The 21,250-nt window shown below is 40.0% G+C and overlaps 1 protein-coding gene across 1 annotated transcript in view; it reads left to right on the top strand.

Moving 5' to 3' along the window:
- The first annotated feature begins 5,032 nt into the window (after nucleotides 1–5,032).
- Nucleotides 5,033–21,250, top strand: part of LOC136886046 (zinc metalloproteinase nas-7) — a 36,098-nt gene continuing 19,880 nt past the window's right edge. Inside the window, exon 1 of the mRNA XM_067158769.2 lies at nucleotides 5,033–5,173. The gene's annotated coding sequence lies outside the window, so the exon portion shown is untranslated. The remainder of the gene's footprint in view (nucleotides 5,174–21,250) is intronic.

Here is a 21,250-nt window from a genome sequence, read left to right as displayed (position 1 = left end):
TTCCATGAAAATAGCAGGCCACTATGCCTAATGCTAGTCAAATATTAGATTGGAACATTTGTTTATAATAGCGGGCACACTGGCCTAAAGCCAAACTCAATAGAGTAGGGGACTTTCGAACAAAACTGCATGATCCCTTGCCTTCTGCAAGACAAATCGAAGTGCCTCATTAATTCACGTCTTTTTTCATTTTTAAATATTTATATATACATCGCTCCAGCCCGACTTGCTTTTATATATATAGATGACGGATAAGCACGTTGAAAAGTGCAGACTTCCACTTCGAGATTCATATCTCCTAAACGGTTTATGATATTAAGAAACGGTTTGCGCCATCAGACGCCTCATTTATCGCTCTACATGTTTGTCTCTAAACCATTTCCTCGTATCTCCCATATTAAGGGGGTAAATTGAGATCAAATTTTGATAGGGTGAAATTTGGGTGCATTTTTAAAATTTTACATTACTTTTTGCATACTTATGTATAAGCTAGAATCATGAAATTTGGTACACATATGTCCCTTAATCGTGCCAATGTGCGCCCACAACGTGATGATCCTATCATTCTTATAAGTGTGTCAAACAATGAAATATACTTGTAAAAATCACCAAATTTACGAACAATCCAGAAATACGGCCAAATTTAACGTATAAGGGAGAGAGATACGACAAAATGTCACTGGACCAAAGTTGTATATCACTCCGAATTGAAGCGACATTCTGCCATCCGTTTTGTGATACGACTTACCGTTTAGCCAAAAAATAGCTCAAAAGGAATGTCTGCACAGTCATTAAAATTGCCTCCATATTCCGATATCTTTGGGGGGTAAAAAGTGAAAAATTTGAACATCTTGGAATTTTCCCGTCGGTTAGGGACCAAAAGCTATAATTTCACCAAATTTCAATTGTCTACTTCGTCTGGCAGGTTGTGCCGCCATTTTGATTTGGGGGGATATGGGATAAAAATGAGGAAATTCTCGAAAATTTTTAAGGCCACGAAACCTATAGGTTATCGTTTTGGATATACTATACGACTGTGTTCTTATCCTGAGCCCAAAATTTGAGCTCCCCCAGCGTGCCCCCTTCAGGGAATTTTGAGAATTTCCGATTTTTCTAGGGATCCTGGGGGCATCAGTTTCCTCCGTACCAAGTTTCAAATTTCTGAGATTTCTGGAAGTGCCTCATTAATTCACGTCTTTTTTCATTTTTAAATATTTATATATACATCGCTCCAGCCCGACTTGCTTTTATATATATAGATGACGGAAAAGCATGAGCACGTTGAAAAGTGCAGACTTCCACTTCGAGATTCATATCTCCTAAACGGTTTATGATATTAAGACACGGTTTGCGCCATCAGACGCCTCATTTATCGCTCTACATGTTTGTTTCTAAACCATTTCCTCGTATCTCCCATATTAAGGGGGTAAATTGAGATCAAATTTTGAATAGGGTGAAATTTGGGTGCATTTTTAAAATTTTACATTACTTTTTGCCTACTTATGTATAAGCTAGAATCATGAAATTTGGTACACATATGTCCCTTAATCGTGCCAATGTGCGCACACAACGTGATGATCCTATCATTCTTATAAGTGTGTCAAACAATGAAATATACTTGTAAAATCACCAAATTTACGACAAATCCAGAAATACGGCCAAATTTAACGTATAAGGGAGAGAGATACGACAAAATGTCACAGGACCAAAGTTGTAGATCACTCCGAATTGAAGCGACATTGTGCCATCCGTTTTGTGATACGACTTACCGTTTAGCCAAAAAATAGCTCAAAAGGAATGTCTGCACAGTCATTAAAATTGCCTCCATATTTCGATATCTTTGGGGGGTAAAAAGTGAAAAATTTGAACATCTTGTAATTTTCCCGTCGGTTAGGGACCAAAAGCTATAATTTCACCAAATTTCAATTGTCTACTTCGTCTGGCAGGTTGTGCCGCCATTTTGATTTGGGGGGATAGGGGATAAAAATGAGGAATTTCTCGAAAATTTTTAAGCCCACGAAACCTATAGGTTATCGTTTTGGATATACTATACGACTGTGTTCTTATGCTGAGCCCAAAATTTGAGCCCCCCCCAGCGTGCCCCCTTCAGGGAATTTTGAGAATTTCCGATTTTTCTAGGGATCCTGGGGGCATCAGTTTCCTCCGTACCAAGTTTCAAATTTCTGAGATTTCTGGAAGTGCCTCATTAATTCACGTCTTTTTTCATTTTTAAATATTTATATATACATCGCTCCAGCCCGACTTGCTTTTATATATATAGATGACAGATAAGCATGAGCACGTTGAAAAGTGCAGACTTCCACTTCGAGATTCATATCTCCTAAACGGTTTATGATATTAAGAAACGGTTTGCGCCATCAGACGCCTCATATATCGCTCTACATGTTTGTTTCTAAACCATTTCCTCGTATCTCCCATATTAAGGGGGTAAATTGAGATCAAATTTTGAATAGAGTGAAATTTGGGTGCATTTTTAACATTTTACATTACTTTTTGCCTACTTATGTATAAGCTAGAATCATGAAATTTGGTACACATATGTCCCTTAATCGTGCCAATGTGTGCACACAACGTGATGATCCTATCATTCTTATAAGTGTGTCAAACAATGAAATATACTTGTACAAATCACCAAATTTACGAACAATCCAGAAATACGGCCAAATTTAACGTATATGAGAGAGAGATACGACAAAATGTCACAGGACCAAAGTTGTAGATCACTCCGAATTGAAGCGACATTGTGCCATCCGTTTTGTGATACGACTTACCGTTTAGCCAAAAATTAGCTCAAAAGGAATGTCTGCACAGTCATTAAAATTGCCTCCATATTTCGATATCTTTGGGGGGTAAAAAGTGAAAAATTTGAACATCTTGGAATTTTCCCGTCGGTTAGGGACCAAAAGCTATAATTTCACCAAATTTCAATTGTCTACTTCGTTTGGCAGGTTGTGCCGCCATTTTGATTTGGGGGGATAGGGGATAAAAATGAGGAAATTCTCGAAAATTTTTAAGCTCACGAAACCTATAGGTTATCGTTTTGGATATACTATACGACTGTGTTCTTATGCTGAGCCCAAAATTTGAGCCCCCCCAGCGTGCCCCCTTCAGGGAATTTTGAGAATTTCCGATTTTTCTAGGGATCCTGGGGGCATCAGTTTCCTCCGTACCAAGTTTCAAATTTCTGAGATATCTGGAAGTGCCTCATTAATTCACGTCTTTTTTCATTTTTAAATATTTATATATACATCGCTCCAGCCCGACTTGCTTTTATATATATAGATGACAGGTAAGCATGAGCACGTTGAAAAGTGCAGACTTCCACTTCGAGATTTATATCTCCTAAACGGTTTATGATATTAAGAAACGGTTTGCACCATCAGACGCCTCTTTTATCGCTCTACATGTTTGTTTCTAAACCATTTCCTCGTATCTCCCATATTAAGGGGGTAAATTGAGATCAAATTTTGAATAGGGTGAAATTTGGGTGCATTTTTAAAATTGTACATTACTTTTTGCCTACTTATGTATAAGCTAGAATCATGAAATTTGGTACACATATGTCCCTTAATCGTGCCAATGTGCGCACACAACGTGATGATCCTATAATTCTTATAAGTGTGTCAAACAATGAAATATACTTGTAAAAATCACCAAATTTACGAACAATCCAGAAATACGGCCTAATTTAACGTATAAGGGAGATAGATACGACAAAATGTCACTGGACCAAAGTTGTATATCACTCCGAATTGAAGCGACATTGTGCCATCCGTTTTGTGATACGACTTACCGTTTAGCCAAAAAATAGCTCAAAAGGAATGTCTGCACAGTCATTAAAATTGCCTCCATATTTCGATATCTTTGGGGGGTAAAAAGTGAAAAATTTGAACATCTTGGAATTTTCCCGTCGGTTAGGGACCAAAAGCTATAATTTCACCAAATTTCAATTGTCTACTTCGTCTGGCAGGTTGTGCCGCCATTTTGATTTGGGGGGATAGGGGATAAAAATGAGGAATTTCTCGAAAATTTTTAAGCTCACGAAACCTATAGGTTATCGTTTTGGATATACTATACGACTGTGTTCTTATGCTGAGCCCAAAATTTGAGCCCCCCCAGCGTGCCCCCTTCAGGGAATTTTGAGAATTTCCGATTTTTCTAGGGATCCTGGGGGCATCAGTTTCCTCCGTACCAAGTTTCAAATTTCTGAGATTTCTGGAAGTGCCTCATTAATTCACGTCTTTTTTCATTTTTAAATATTTATATATACATCGCTCCAGCCCGACTTGCTTTTATATATATAGATTTACCTCTTATGGGGCACGGGAAGATTGGAAGAGATAGAGAAGGAAGAGGGAAGGAAGTGGTCGTGGCCTTAAGTTAGGTATACCATCCCGGCATTTGCCTGGAGAAGAAATGGATAACCACGGGAAACCACTTCGAGGATGACTGAGGTGGAAATCGAACCCTCCTCTACTCTGTTGACTTCCCGAGTGGACCCCGTTCCAGTTTCCAGTCCTCGTATGACTTTTCTTGGCAGAGCCGGGAATCAAACCCGGACCTCCGTGGGTGCCAGCTAATCACACTAACCATTACACCACAGAGGTGGGCCAAAAGTAACTATTAGGCTACAAGTAAAATTTATTTGTTACAATTAATTTGTTCACCTACCGACTCTGGTCATATCATACGCCATCATCTGGGGAATATTCACCGAATATATCTCGAAACTGCAGTTTATCCCCCAAGGTGAAAGGAGCTGGACCTTACTGCTCTAAATCAACCTTCTCCACTGACTCACGTACGCGTGACCTTCCCTCGTCGTACATCACTGTAGGTGTGGAAGAAAGCCATTCGCACAGTCAAGGCCTAGAAGGAAGAGTATTATTTTGATGAGGTAATCTTTCATTAGAAGTCCGTCACAAGTACACAACTGTGTGGGCAGCGGTATGACCTTCTTCTGCTTTCTTTATAACACTGCTCTTGTTCCACTCGATGATCAGATGAAACGTTACATTTCTGTTTGATATTCATATCTCCCACATTTGGTTTTGATCTTCAACGTACCAGTTTTGAGTTGTTTAGTGTTACAAAGAGTTTCAGATCACCTGTGCACTGGATATCCTAAAGGCGACTATCAATTCTAAGTGAGGTAAGTACTGATTTTTGGAAGAAACGCTAGTTTTTAATTTGAAAAAGTTACTTTAGAGTCGCTTTAACTCTAAGGTCTTATCGCGACTTCTGTTTCTAGATTTTACATGATATTTCTTTAACAATAATGGGTAGAGAAGACCAATAAGAATGTACAAGATTTCGGTTTTAAATTGAACATGTAGCTTACAAGTTTTCCAGTCTCTCGAACACACAAGTTAAATATAATATGGGACTATGACATACCTGTAGAAAGCACACAGGCAAGCAACACAATTTTGAAAACATCCTGGCGATACGTGCTACAAATTTTAGGTAAATAAAAAATAGTTAAGTATGTGGATATATTCTTTATTTATTCCTACCGAGCTCGATAGCTGCAGTCGCTTAAGTGCGGTCAGTATCCAGTATTCGGGAGATAGTAGGTTCGAACCCCACTGTCGGCAGCCCTGAAAATGGTTTTCCGTGGTTTCCCATTTTCACACCAGGCAAATGCTGGGGCTGTACCTTCATTAAGGCCACGGCCGCTTCCTTCCCACTCCTAGCCCTTTCCTGTCCCATCGTCGCCATAAGACCTATCTGTGTCGGTGCGACGTAAAGCAACTAGCAAAAAAAAAAAAAAAAAAAAATTCCTAAAAATTACAACCATTTTCTTAATTATCGTTACCGGTCGATTAGATTTGCTGTTTGCCTTTTTCTACGCCCTAATGTGAGTCAATGCATTGTTTAACTTAAGCACCACTACGAGCGCTAATGTGAGTCAATGCATTGTTTAACTTAAGCACCACTACGAGAGCTAATGGGAGTCAATGCATTGTTTCACTTAAGCACCACTACGAGCGCTAATGGGAGTCAATGCATTGTTTAACTTAAGCACCACTACGAGCGCTAATGTGAGTCAATGCATTGTTTAACTTATGCACCACTACGAGCGCTAATGTGAGTCAATGCATTGTTTCACTTAAGCACCACTACGAGCGCTAATGTGAGTCAATGCATTGTTTCACTTAATGCAAGGAAATCTTCATTCTATAATATGTTCTTTCATTTCAATAAGGAGAATTTGTTTAAAAAATTGAATACTTCGGTTCGGATTAACGGGGTTCGGATTAACGGGACTCTAGTGCACATATAAAATAAGAGTTTTGTCTGTACATCGTTCAAAATTTGAGAAGAATGGCATCTTTGTATCGGTCGTGTCCACAGTAACAAGGAAATGTACTTTTCTATTTTCCGTAATTTCTGTCGCTCTCTCTCTCTCTCTCTGTGTCTGTCTGTCTTCATGTATGTACACGCATCACGAGAAAACGGTTGAAGAGAAAATGAAAATCGGTATACAACCTGTGACAATGAAGTTCGGTGAATAGTCCTGTACTATTAACATAGATGAACAATGCACCTTACTATCCTTCGAAATAGTTCCCTCCCATAACTATGCTATGCTGAGATCGGCGATACATGTCCTGGAAACTTTGCAAGAAGGCTTCCTTTGGGATGCTGTTCAAAAGCTTCGTCACGTTTCGTTGGATGTCAGGAATATCGTCAAATCTCTTTCCTTTCAAAGCGAATTTGAGTCGTGGGACCTTTTACCGATGAGGGGATCTCGGAGAACGCCTTTCCATGCTTTGCCGTTTCGTTTCAGGGTCGTACCTGAGACACCAGGTTTCATCCTCAGAGACAATACAATTCAAGAAATTTGATGCAGCATCCGACGTTTCGACAAAATCCTGTGAAGCCTCTAAACTTGCCTGCTTCTGATCGTCAGTCAAGTGATGTGGCACAAGACGAGAACACGTTTTCCTCTTCCCTAACTTCTGGGTAACGATTTGTCGCACGGATTCGCGGTTAATCTGTAGTTCATCCACTATCATGCGCACAGTTAATCGCCGATCGTTCGTGTTTAATTACCTCAACTTCTCAATGTTTTCGTCACTGACTGCGGTCGCCGGTCTTCCGCTACGGGGGTTGTCAGAAACACTTTCCCGGCCTCCTCGAAAACGGGCGAACCACTCGTGCACACACACTTCAAGGACAGTGCTTGATCTTCATAAACACGCACTAGCAACGTATGCGTCTCTTTCGGTGTCTTGCCAATCTTAAAACAATACTGTACATTGATCTTTTGGTCGTTCGTGTTCCTGTTCGCAGTTCTTCTTTTTGCTATTTGTTCAACGTCGCACTAACACATCGAAGGTTTTCGGCGACGGAAGGGTGGGAGATTGGGAAGGTAGCGGCCATGGCCTTCATTAAGGTACAGCCCCAGCATTTGCATGATGTGAAAATGGGAAACCACGGAAAACCATCTTCAGGGCTGCCGACAGTGGGATTCGAACCCACTATATCCCGAATGCAAGCTCACAGCTGCGCGACCCTAACCGCACGGCCACTTGCTCGGTGTTCGCAGTTCAGAACCAATGCAGTAAACACGCACTGTGTCAAACAGGTCTTACACGGAACACACACGATGCTCAACTGAGCAACGTTGGGAGCAGGTGGTCAAAACGCGCTGCTACGTAGGTGCAGCATTGTGTGGCATCAGTGTTGCCGGATCGACCGTTCTGATTTCATTCAGCGAACTTTATTGTCACAGCTTGTATAAAGTCGGCGTATGAGCCAGTGCAATCTAAGCTATAAATCATTTTATACATGCCGAGTGAAATGGTAGTTTAGGGAAAGGCCTAAAATGTAATTCTCAAATATTTATATTATTAGTGGTCTTATAAATAAATACTTGCATGACTATAGTTATATAGAATTACATTTCCGATCATTTATGTCGTGTATTTTTTACCGTACCGGCTGTGATAACACATATATTCATGAATTTGTATTTTTGTTGCTAAGTCCATATCAACGCCGATCCACGAGAAAATGGGTTAACAGAATTTAATGAAAATCAGTATATAGAGCCTGGGAATAAGAAACTACAGTCTAAGATATAAACATTTTTTCACCCTGGATGAAATGGTAGTTTAGGGGAATTCACCTAAAATTTAATTTTTAAACAGCTGTGTTATTGGTCCTATCGAAAAGTACTACATAGCAACAGTTATAGATAATACAACTTCCGATCCTTTATGTTTTATTCAGTTTTACCGCACCGACTATAATAGGAGTGGTTTTTCAGAGTCGGAAGAAAACTAAATGTGAAGGCCTACATTGACCATTGTTTGTTGTGATATTCTGTGTCTCTTATGCAGCCATTCATCTCCGATAGATGGGATTACTGCTGCGTACCGCGTATTCAGTCTGCCTGAATATTGGCGGGAAATAGCTGGGGAGTGAGATACCTTTCTTCTTAAGCATGCAATTCTTCTGGTTCATACATTTTCTGATACTGCTGGTATTAAACATACGGTTTCATCATAGTATTCCACCTATTAGATCACCGTTAGATCGGCAGCGTAGTACTGTTCGTCAAAAGTGAAAAAAAGTGTGGTTTTTCATTCGATCGAGTATTTCCTATGATAGCATTGCTTTTAATCGCAACATTCCTACTGGCGTCAATGTAATGACCTATGTTGATTTCAGTTGGGAAAACCACTAAGACAGTCTTTCTGAGTGAGGATGTAAATAGGCAGGTGGAGTGTCTGCCATTATAGTGAAAACTCCCCAACTTGATTGTGACTGATTGTAGGCAAGAGGGCCTACCATTACAATGAAAAATACCTAACCCAGTTTTCACACAAGAAAATACGTTTTTTGAATTCCCCGTCGCGTTCCTAAGATAACGTTAAGAGTTGTACAATTTAATACAATCTTAATCGCAAAATGTTCGGTAATTAATCTAGAATTCTGTATGCAATGTAGAATTGCGTAGCGAAGCACGGGTACAACGGCTAGTTTGTCTTATAACGGATTCTCCGGGGCAGCACGGGTCATCTTGTGAATAATAATAATAATAATAATAATAATAATAATAATAATAATAATAATAATAATATTAATATTAATATTAATAATAATAATAATAATAATAATAATTGTTGTTGTTGTTGTTTTTAGAAAGATCATCAACTAATGGTTTAAATAGGCAGACATTATTTGATATAACATACAATTACAATTTTTATTTTACGGAATATGTAAACTTACGTGAATAAGATACTTCAATACTCGTCTGTTCAGAATAGTTTCTCAGGAACTCAAAACATAAAGGCAATGGACTAGAATGAAATAAAAATAACGAATATAATATCAGTTATACCCACGTGTAAACAAGCGATACGGAAAGACGGAGATAATATGTCAATACGCCCATATATCAACTTCAAAGTCTACGTTATGATTATACTTTATCGTGTTTATTGTTGGTAATTATTTTTTTATACCTTGAGTGTAAAATATGTTTATTATTATTTCTGTGATAATTTTTAAGGAATAGTCGTAAATTATATCTGATTTCAATGTGTAAACAAACGAGGGTAAAAACATGAGATTATTGTAAGGGCTATTTTTGTTATTCATGACAGGTGACATTTTAGGAGGCCATGGCCGGCACGTAGAACTTATCGCACCTCACGCCAGAGGGCCTGTAATCAGACACGAGCGGTCCTGCCACATGAATTCGGTATAATATTCTTTTAAAACAATTGTGTATCAAATAGAGGAACAGTTAAATTTCACCATTTCACGACCTGAGATAGAATCAATTTGGGGAGTTTTCAATATAATGGTAGACACTCATGCTCAACCGTGCTGAACCCCAACTGGATTCAGAGGCTGGCGAATAACAAAGTGGATTCAGAAAAAAAAAAGGTCCGATCATGCGTAGAACAAATATATTAAACCGAAAAACTCGATCAAATATTTTCGCAATACGTCAAACAAAAATTTTGTCATCACCAGGGACAGTCAAAATTTGTTCCAAATGAACACAGTTTAAAACATGTTTCACATAAAAATGTCATGTAATTACACGTTTCAACTCTCGAACAACTCACGAAAAATCTAAAGAATCCTATGACTCGCGAAATCAGCATTTTTTTTGCAATTTTTCAGCAATTAATAAATATAATGTTTAAATATGGAAATTTTCGAAGTTCTGTTTGAAAAATGCACAAGGTTTGAAATGCTGGCGCTAAATTGTGTGAGTTGAAATGGTTCGTAAATGGTTTCATAGGTGCAGAAGCTATCGAAGAGGTATACGACTATCGATCGTAATGTCGTTTCTTGTGCAGCCACGTCTAGATTTACGCAAGAAATTTTCTTTTCTACACAATAATTTTTATCCTTTCAAACCAAGAATGTTAGCCCCTTGTATTCAAGAATTTGACTGTGTCTAGTCATTACATTTCTCGACTTTAAAAGAAGCATATGATGGCATAGACCGAGAATCCATTTTAGCAATACAAACAGAATTTAGTCTAGATGAAAATACAACAAATCTCATTAAAGAAACACTTACTGCTACCAAATCTATGGTAAAGTTTATAGGGGAAAATCGAGCAGTAAATTTCCAATAGTCATACGAGTATGTCAAGGAGATGGATTATCCCCATTACTCTTTAATTGTGTTCTTGAAAGAGTTGTAAGAGAATGGCGATAAGCAGATGTGCCAATACACCGAATTGGACCAAAACATAAAGGCATAGAATTGGACTGTTTAGCATTAGCAGACGACATGACACTAATCGGCCAAGACATCCCCGAAGAAAAAGACCAACTTGAACTCCTGCAAAAACCAGAAGCGAAAATTGTGTTCAAATTTTCATTTGAAAAAACAAAATTTATGACAGACATCAAAACTGCCCCATCTGAACTCCACACTGGCTCCAACCACATCTATCGGGTGAACGAATTTAAATATTTAGGCAAATGGATTAGTGACTGTAATGGAAATAAATCTATTGAATCGCGACTCGAGAAAATTGAGACTGCATTTCAGTTTAAAAAATACTTGCAACAAAATTAGTTTCTCCTGGAACTGCAGAATCCGACACTATACTACAGTAATCAAACCCGATGATCTCTACACATCAGAAATTCTCAGTCTCCAACACAAAACAGTAAAAGGACAATTAGATGTGAAAAAACATAAAATAATGTTAAAATACTAGGTCCGAGAATCGAAGTTGGTGTACATTTTCCAAAACCAAATGCGGAAATATATAAAATGATCTCCAGAATTACGAGATACACAATTCGCATGCAAAGAACACAATTCATGTGGCACTTAGAAAGAATGGACTCAAACAGACTGAGTCACAGAATTTACACATTCTTAAAGAATAAAACCACCAGATCAAATTTGTACAAACAAACACAGAAAAACCTGAAGGAATTAGGATCACCAACTCTCCTGGACCTAGATAAAATCAGAAAAATCACACTCACACAGGGTTTTGAGGGTGATGAGAGAAAGTCTAACCCTGCAACGAAAACACAATCATTCACTGCGTACGAAAGAATACTGGGCTAAAAGAAAAAGCCAACAAATGTTGATTCCAAATGGACCCAAGTAACCCCTTCGCGACGACGACGACGAAGAAATAATAATAATAATAATAATAATAATAATAATAATAATAATAATAATAATAATAATAATAATAATAATAATAATAATAATAAACAACGTATGGGAAAGTCAAGAAGTCAGATAAATTTAAATATCTCGGTGAATGGATCCAGGCGAATAGGCTTGATAAAGAAGCAAATAAGGGAAGGGCCATAAAGATGGAATTAGCCTAAAGATTAGTACAGAATAAATACAATGAAAGAGCGATATCTTACAGAGCATACATCAGACAATATATCACGGTTATCAAGTCAGAGGGACTTTACAGTTCAGAATGTCTGATACTAAATAAAAAGGAGAAATTGATGAGCTAGATAAGAAAGAAAGAAAAATCTTGAGGAAGATCTTAGCACCCGCAAAAAGAAAGGATGGTACATGGAGGAAGACGAGAAATGAAGATCTATAGACAGATAGACAGACAGACAGACAGAGAGAGAAGATCACAGACACCATAGGTAAGAAGAGGCTGAAGTTGTATGGGCACCTCACAAGAATGAACGAGAGTAAACTAACAAAGAAAATATTTAATTATTACATCATCAAATTAAAAGCAACTACTAAGTGGGTAGAAGAAGCAAGAAAAGACGTGAAGGAAGTTGGCATCAGTCTAAAAGAAATCTTTAATAGAGATACGTTTCGAGCTACAATTTATAAATTCGAGGAGTTCCAGGAAAAACGAAATGAATAGTCCAAGAACATGTGGGCAAAGGAGAGAACACAGCGAAATGGTGAAGAAGTTGTGGGAGAAAAAAAAAAAGACTAACCAGCAAGTAAATTGTTTACTGTGGTCCAAAGTAGGCCAAAATAGAAGAAATAATAATAATAATAATAATAATAATAATAATAATAATGATAATCCACAGCCTGTTTTCAGTCATTCGATCGGGTCAGGAATGGAATGAATGAAGCCCCCATCTAGCGGCGAGGATAGGAATTGTGCCGGCTGCCGAAGCCTGTCGCACTCCTCTGGGGCAATGATTAATGAATGACAGATGAAATGAAATAATAGTGGAGAGTTTTGCTGGAATGATGTATGACAGGGAAAACCAGAGTACCCGGAGAAAAACCTGTCCGCCTCCGCTTTGTCCAGCACAAATCTCACATGGAGTGACCGGAATTTGAACCACGGAGCCCAGCAGTGAGAGGCCGGTGCGCTGCCGCTTGAATCACGGAGGCTCAATACTACTACTACTACTACTACTACTACTAATAATAATAATAATACGGACACCTGTATAGAATGGACTCCCACAGGCTGTCCTATAAGATCTCCAAAGTAGCCAGCAAAGGCAAAACCACTGGGTTCCTGTACATCCAGCAGGTAGAGAAGGATCTCGGAGAACTTCATATTAATCAGAACAGAAGTAACTACCTTCAACTATCAAAACGAGACCCTTCCCAACACCCTTACAGAAACAAACCACAATGAGACCAGGAAATGGTCCGAGGAACACAAAATAGAGTTCAGCAAGAAAATGAAGTATCACAGGACCAACAGAAAAGGTCAAGGTACCAAGAAGGAAGCAGCAGCCAAACCTATCATTAAGAACACCAGAAGGGCCAAACATCGACAACAACGCAGCTAAAGCACAAGTACTGTTGACCTCAGATGACCCAGACGATCTCTAATAATAATGAGTACAATAGTAGACAAGAACAAATTCGTAGAGAAACCTAAACAGAAAATTGGTAGGAAGTGGTGCACAGAACGCAGAATGCAACACAGTGCATCCATGAAGAGATTTTGTGAGGTTAAAAAGGCGAAAATCGTCAGGCCAACGAACAAGTTCAAACCGCTCTTTGAATGGACATAAAGAAGAAAGAAAGAAAGAAAGAAAGAAAGAAAGAAAGAAAGAAAGAAAGAAAGAAAGAAAGAACAAGCAGTTTACCGTTCAAGACTGGTTTTTCTCTCGAACTCAGCGAGAGATCCCACCTCTACCGCCTCAAGGGCAGTGTCCTAGAGCTTGAGACTTTTGTTCGGTGGGGGTAAAACATGGGGAGAAAGACTTGTACCTCACCTGCTATGCTTAACGGGGGCCTTGTGGAGGGATGGGGAGATTGGAAGGGATAGACAAGGAAGAGGGAAGGAAACGGCCGTGGCCTTAAGTTAGGTACCATCCCGGCATTTGTCCTAAAGGAGAAGCGGGAAACCACGGAAAAACCAATACGAGGATGGCTGAGGCGGGAATAGAACCCCCCTCTACTCAGTTGATCTCCCGAGGCTGAGTGGACTCCGTTCCAGTACTCGTACGACTTTTAAAATTTTGTGGCAGTGCCGGAATTTGAACCCGAGACTCCGGAAATGGCAATTCATCACGCTAACCACTACACCACAGAGCAGAAGCTTATTATCATGCCAACAATAATATTATTATGGTCAATAAATATTCGTATTAAGGTCCTTTAATAGAACATCTATTGAGTCTTGAGGGTCATGTAAAATATAAATTGAAAGTTTATTTGCACAACTTCGTTTCGACTTTTCCTGGCCGCTAATAACTCTCCTTTTCTGTGAACTATCTTTATCAGAACACCATTTGTCACGTTCTCTGAGCTGTACGTAATCTATCGCGCGAATTAGTTTTCAGATTGTTGTTATTTGGGTCAAGGATACTCGTAGTTACCACTGCGGTTTCCCTTGAAACTTCCAAGAAGACCTTGCGAACATACTTTCCACGACGAGATTTCGCTCATAAGTGCATCAACGAAAGCTGTCAACATATAAAAAATGGTAGGAAAGTCAGTATTCATAATTAATCGACCGCGCGAGTTGGCTGTGAGGTTAGGGGCTACCAAATGTAAGCTTGAATTTGGGAGATAATGGGTTCTAACCCCACTGTCGTCAGGCCTGAAGATAGTTTTCGGTAGTTCCCCCTATTTCAAAGACCTATCTGTGTAAAGCAACTTGTAAAATAATATTGTCCGCCTCTGTGTTGTAGTGGTTAGTGTGATCAGCTGCCCCCCCCCACCCCGGAGGCCCGGGTTCGATTAACGGTTCTGCCACGAAATTTGAAAAGTGGTACGAGGGCTAGAACGGGGTCCACTCAGCCTTGGGATGTCAACTGGTTAGAGGTGGTTCGATTACCTTCTCAGCCATCCTCGAAGTGGTTTTCCGTGGTTTCCCACTTCTCCTCCAGGCCAATGCCGGGATGGTACTTAACTTAAGGCCACGGCCGCTTCCTTCCATATTTCTTGTCTATCCCTTCCAAACTTCCCGGTCCTTCGCAAGGCCCCTGTTCAGCATAGCAGGTGAGGCCGCCTGGACGAGGTACTGGTTCTCCCGAGTTGTATCCTCCCCGACCAAAACTGAGTCCGAGAGAAAAAAACCAACCTTGGAGGGTAAACAAATTGATAAGAAGTAAAATAATAACTGTAATCTTCTTCTTCTTCTTCTTAATCTGTTTACTCTCCCGGGTTGGTTTTTGCCTCAGACTCAGCAAGGGATCCCACCTCTACTGCCTCAAGGGCAGTGTCCTGGAGCTTCAGACACTGGATCGGGGGATACAACTGGGGAGGATGACCAGTACCATGCCCAGGCGGCTTCACCTGCTATGCAGAACAGGGGTCTTGCGAGGGTGGGTGGGAAGATATGAAGGGATAGACGAGGAAGAGGGAAGGAAGCGGCCGTGGCCTTAAGTTAGGTACCATCCCGGCATTTGCCTGGAGGAGAAGTGGGAAACAACGGAAAACCACTTCCAGGATGTCTGAGGTGGGAATCGAACCCACCTCTACTCAGTTGACCTCTCCCGAGGCTGAGTGGATCCCGTTCCAGTCTTCGTACCACTTTTCAAATTTTGTGACAGAGCCGGGAATCGAACCCGGGCCTTCTGGGGTGGTAGCTAATCAAACTAACCACTACACCACAGAGGCGGACCAATGATAGTAATATATCGCTTAATTCAATGATTTTGAGACACTAAGCTGAATTAGTTCGCATGAAATTGCCAAAAAATGTTATAAAGATTGAGTAGACATTCTGGTGTTTTGAGAGTTTGTCAATCATTTGGTTTTTTAATTATTCATGATAGTTTTGGGCTTGGCCCATGGCACCCTTGAATTATATTAAAAGTGTACTGAAAGATTTGTGTCTCCGTGACTATGATGGACATAACATCGAATTTGTTCTGTATGAAAAGGCAGTTAAATCAATCGAAGACTTTTGATCTAATTAAAGACATACGAATACGACTTAGCACTTGCTTACGATAATTGTAAATGAAAAGGAAATTTAACTTCTAAGTGTTTATTCCTTCGGTTCATTTGTTCTGTTGCGAAAATACGGTCCATTCTAAAATTTGAATAGCGTTTGAAACCCTTTTTTACTACTCAAAATAACCCATCAAGGCCAACCTTATTGGCGGAGTTTAGTTACCAGTTATCAGTCAGTTTCCGAGTATTATTATTATTATTATTATTATTATTATTATTATTATTATTATTATTATTATTATTATTATTATTATTATTATTATTATTATTATTATTATTATCCATGAAAAGCATTCCAGAGACATCATTGCCACGAAATATGTCAACAACAGAACAGGCAACCATCTTGCAAATGAAGATGGGATCAAAAAACCAATGGCAGGAGTATTGCACTGAGTTGCTAAATGAAGAATTCCCAAGGGACATAGCGGTTCTTCAGTGTCCTGTGCAGGGCCCTGTTCACCCTGGATGATGTTCAGACAGTCGTGTCAAAAATGAAGAATGGCAAATCAGCAGGACCTGATGACATTCCCTCTGAGCTGTGGAAGGTTCTGGGTACTGAAGAAATTGATTGGCTTACTAAGATGTTTAATAAAATCCTCGCTGGCGCACCCATGCCGAAGGAATTTCGCCAAAGCCACCTTGTGCCTGTCTTCAAGCAGAAGGGAGATGTTAGAGAGTGCGGTAGCTTTCGACGCATTAAACTCACTTTACACTCACTAACAATTTGGCAACGTGTCATTGCCAATCGCATCAAGACAATTATAAACATCTGTAGGAACCAGTGTGGTTTGACAAATGGAGTCTCAACTGCTGATGCGATTCAAACTCTCCGCATACTGATGGAGAAACATTGTGCACTTCACAAAGATCTCCACATTGTTTTAATTGATTTAGAGAAAGCGTTTAACCGCATTCCTAGGGAAATCGTTTGGACTAAACTGCGACTCCAAAATGTTCCGGAGGAGTATGTGAGGCTGATCCAGGACATGTACGTCCGTCTTTCTACAAAAGTGAAGTCTACTTCTGGTATATCTGAGAGTTTCCCTGTTGAAGTTGGTGTTCATCAAGGTTTAGCTTTCAGCCCAATCTTATTCAATATAGTTATTAACTATCTAACAGAACAACCGATGATACAACTACCATGGACCCTTCTATACGCAGACGACATCGTCCTAGTTGGTGAAACACGTGAAGATGTCGAGGCAGCCTTAGAACTTTGGAGAAAACCTTTGGAGACAAATGGTCTGAGAATAAGCCGTAAGAAGACTGAGTATATTTTCTGCAACTTCGCCAAGCCGGAAGTTCAAGGTCCACTCAGTACACCACTGGGAGTGGTAAATAAACTCCAGGGCTGAATTATTACCACTGATACGACGATTGACGATGTCTTGAAGCATCGCATCAACGTTGGATGGACCAAACGGCGTTTTCTGACAGGTGTCTTATGTGACAAGAGGATGCCTATAAAGGTCAAAGGCAAGATATACAAGGCTTTCGTTAGGCTCGCTCACACTTACGGCTCCGAGTGTTGGACAAGGCAAGAAAGCATGTGACGGAAATGCGGATGCTGCGATGGTGAGCGGGTGTCACTTTCTTGGACCGAGTGTGCAATGAGCACCTACGCCCTTATCAGTGAGAAATTGGAGGAGTGGCAGTTGTGCTGGTACGGACACGTACGACGTCGAGATGAAGATCATCCCGTTAAGAGACTTCTTGCAATCGAGGAACCAAGAAGAGGAGGGGGGCGTCCAATAGCAACACGGTGGGGCACAACTGAAAGGCATTCCAGTGGCGGAGACATCCAACCGCAGGGAGGACCAGAAGAGCAGACCCTGAGTGATACTTGGGAGTGTCCATCGTGGGCACACATACAGCCAGGAAAAGAAGAAGAAGAAGAAGAAGAAGAAGCATGTGGTGTAGACGTAGCGTGCCTCTCTCCTTTTCAATTGCCCTGGGTTCGTTTTTTGGCCTGAGGAGTAGAAAGTGTTCTCTTGATATGAGATTTCCTCAAGCTCTTAGTTACATGAAGAAAGCGCACAGTGAGAAGATGACGCTACTGACCTACTGTACATAGAACAACAATGGTTGTCATGGTTACAATGGTGTCGGGAAACTGATGACGACAGTTCCAGAAAGACCTCACCGAGTGGGTTGACCGTGCGGTTAGGGTAGCGCAGCGAATCCCACTGTCGGTAGGTCTGAAGATGGTTTTCCGTGGTTTCCTTTTTCACGCCAGACAATTGCAGGGGCTATACTTTAATTGAGGTTACGGCCCCTTCCTTCCCACTCCTAGCCCTTTCCTATCCTATCGTTGTCTATGTATGTATGTCGGCGCGACATAAAGCAACTTGAAAAAAAGTAGCAAGTATGTACAATAACATATTTACACCAAGAATGTTCTTAAAATTAAACGCAGGTATTCCTTCAAGCAAGGACACCGACTTGGGGGTGCTAGGGTGCTCGAGCACCCTAAAATGTTTTGTGGGGGCACCCAACATTAGCTAAAAAGGTTTGGGTATTTCTCTCTCTTCGTCCGATTACGAGTCTTTCTGTGACACTCTGAGTATGAGGACATTGCACTCGCGCCTCATTTTATAAGTGTTTGACTGGATTGTTCAACATTATTGGAGTTGATTCCGTTCCTCGTCGCAATACTAGGCAAAGGTATATTTTTCATCTGTGGCCTGGACAAACTCATGGCTGCTGAGGGCACTAAAATCACTAAATGAGGTGGGTGAATCAGTGGACCATTTCCACTCACCCTCGTCTAAAATCAGATATGCCCTCACGACCTCATGAATGTAAGGCCCTCTCTGTAAAATAAATGTATGTAAATGTCTCTGGATGTAGTTTAATAATGACCGGACGAGTTGGCCGTGCGCTTAGGGGCGCGTAGTTATGAGCTTACATCCGGGAGATAGTAGGTTCGAACCACACTGTCGGCAGCCCTGAATACGGTTTTCCGTGGTTTCCCATTTTCGCACCAGGTAAATACTGGGGGTGTACCTTAATTAAGGTCACGGCCGCTTCCTTCCCATTCCTAGGCCTTTCCTATCGCATCGTCGCCATAAGAGCTATCTGTGTCGTAGCGACGCAAAGCAAATAGCAAAAGTTGAATAATGTCACTTATTTAAGGAGTTCATTTTTTATTTCTTTATTTATTTATTCAAGGTATTGTAAATTTGCATATATATAGGTCTCTAGGTTTAGTTTGAAGTTGCTTATTATTTTGGGAAATTAGTGTTATTTATTTGTTAAATATTATGTTTTATTGAATCATTTTAAATTGGGCAAATAACATGTTGATGATAAATAAATCTATCTATCTACCAAACAAGGAGAAGAAAGATTAAAAATAGATAATAACAGAAGAAAAGAAAGAAGAAAGCGGGGGGGGGGGGTGGAGGATTGTTTTGTCATAGTCCTTAACCGTAGCAATACCAAGGTACGAGGGTTTTTTTTCAACCTCCGATGGGCGATAAAAAAAGACATTACAGCATTATTATATCACTAAAAGTTTAGTACTTTCACACTTATTTATCCGCATAATCGCAAAAACTATTTAGGCATTTGTCGTATCGTGACACCAGCTTTCCTACGCCCTCGGGAAAGAAGTCTGCCGCCAGTGAGGTGATGTGCGTCTCGACAGCCTCCTGAAGTTCTTCGAGGTTTACTTTCTACAGCAATCGCAGACAATTGTGACTCAACACTTAAGATACCGGAAAATTTGTTCGCGTTGGATCCCGTAAGTGTTGACTGACGATCACAAAACTCAGCGAATGGCGTCAGCCATAATGTTACTATAGTGAGGGGGAAGAGTTTCTGAAGTCCATCGTTACTGCCGATAAAACTTGGTACCTTTATGAAACTTCAGAAACCAAAGAACAGTCTAAGCAGTTCATGCATCCTTCTTCTCCAAACAAGCCAGAAAAAGTTTTAACGGTCACAAAGGAGCAGGAAAATAATGGTTGTCGTTTTTTGGGACCGTAAAGGTGTCTTATTGGTGGACTTTATGGAACTTTTTTTTGTTGCTATTTTGCTTTACGTCGCACGGACACAGATAGGTCTTATGGCGACGATGGGATAGGGAAGGCCTAGGAGTGGGAAGGAAGCGGCCGTGGCCTTAATTAAGGCCCAGGCCCAGCATTTGCCTGGTGTGAAAATGAGAAACCACGGAAATACTTTATGGAACCGGAGGCTGACCAGATGCATGTTACCTCACTGGCGGTAGACTTCTTCGCAGAGGGCATCGGAAAGCTGGTGTCATGATACGACAAATGCCTAAAATATTTTGGCGATTATGCGGAAAAATTAGTATGAAACTACTAAACTTTTAGTGATAAAATAATTTTGTTATGTCAAGGTGTCTTTATCTGAATCCATCGGATGTTAAAAAACCAATGGGGAGCGGGGGTGGCTGAGGAGCCCACTTAGAAATTTTTGTTTACCTTTATTCTCAATCACAAGTGATTCACATGGATGTTTCATTCTATTAATTCGATCTGATTCATTCAAAATTTCATAAAGGGTAATTGATTCCAGAGGTCGTTAAGTTTGCTAAAGATCGCTTTAAATATCCCCCCGTTTTTACATGCACATCACTACTTTCTTTTTCCTCCTTGAGAAGATTTAAAACTTACCTGCGCAATACCATGACACAAGGAAAATCGAACGACAGTGCAATCATGCATGTCCGTAATGAAGAAACAAAAATAAATTAAACCTCGAAACTGCAGCGAACATTTTGATCAAACGATCGACTGTTTGTGGGAACACTCTCTTTATGAGAATTACAAATTTCGCAAACATTTAAAACTTTATACTAAAGGATTCAGATGATCATTTTCTCTTCTATTATTATACTAATAATAAACGACAAATTTGAGGTTAGCTGCTTTTTTAAAACTCGGTATGGTATCATTATAGGAAAAAAGTAGTGTTATGTTTTTTTACCTCAAGATTTTCGAGGAACTATTTGTGTTTGTTAAGCTTCAATCATTTAAATTCACATTTATTAAGAATGTAAAATTCCTTACTTTTCATGATTAATACACACCTTTGCTTTTGTGGATTTATGTGGATTTATATTTTTGTAGAGAAATGGTATAGTAATAGAACAGTTTATGTTTTCCAACAAGTATTGCTCATTCAGAGACACCTGACTACATTTTGATGAGGGTTAAATGACGACATTTTCCGGGGCTTTCCCCTTTCTTGAACTGTGAGTTTTTACAATTTGTTTCACGGCGCACGGGCACAGATAAGTCTTAGAGTGACGATGTGATACGAAAGGGCTAGAAGTGGGAAGGAAGCGACCGTGGCCTTAATTAAGGTAAATTTCCTCAC

Source organism: Anabrus simplex, chromosome X (assembly GCF_040414725.1).
Source record: "Anabrus simplex isolate iqAnaSimp1 chromosome X, ASM4041472v1, whole genome shotgun sequence".
Lineage (NCBI taxonomy): Eukaryota > Metazoa > Arthropoda > Insecta > Orthoptera > Tettigoniidae > Anabrus > Anabrus simplex.
Note: the sequence above shows the minus strand (reverse complement) of the source record. Positions and strands in the feature narration are given on the sequence as shown.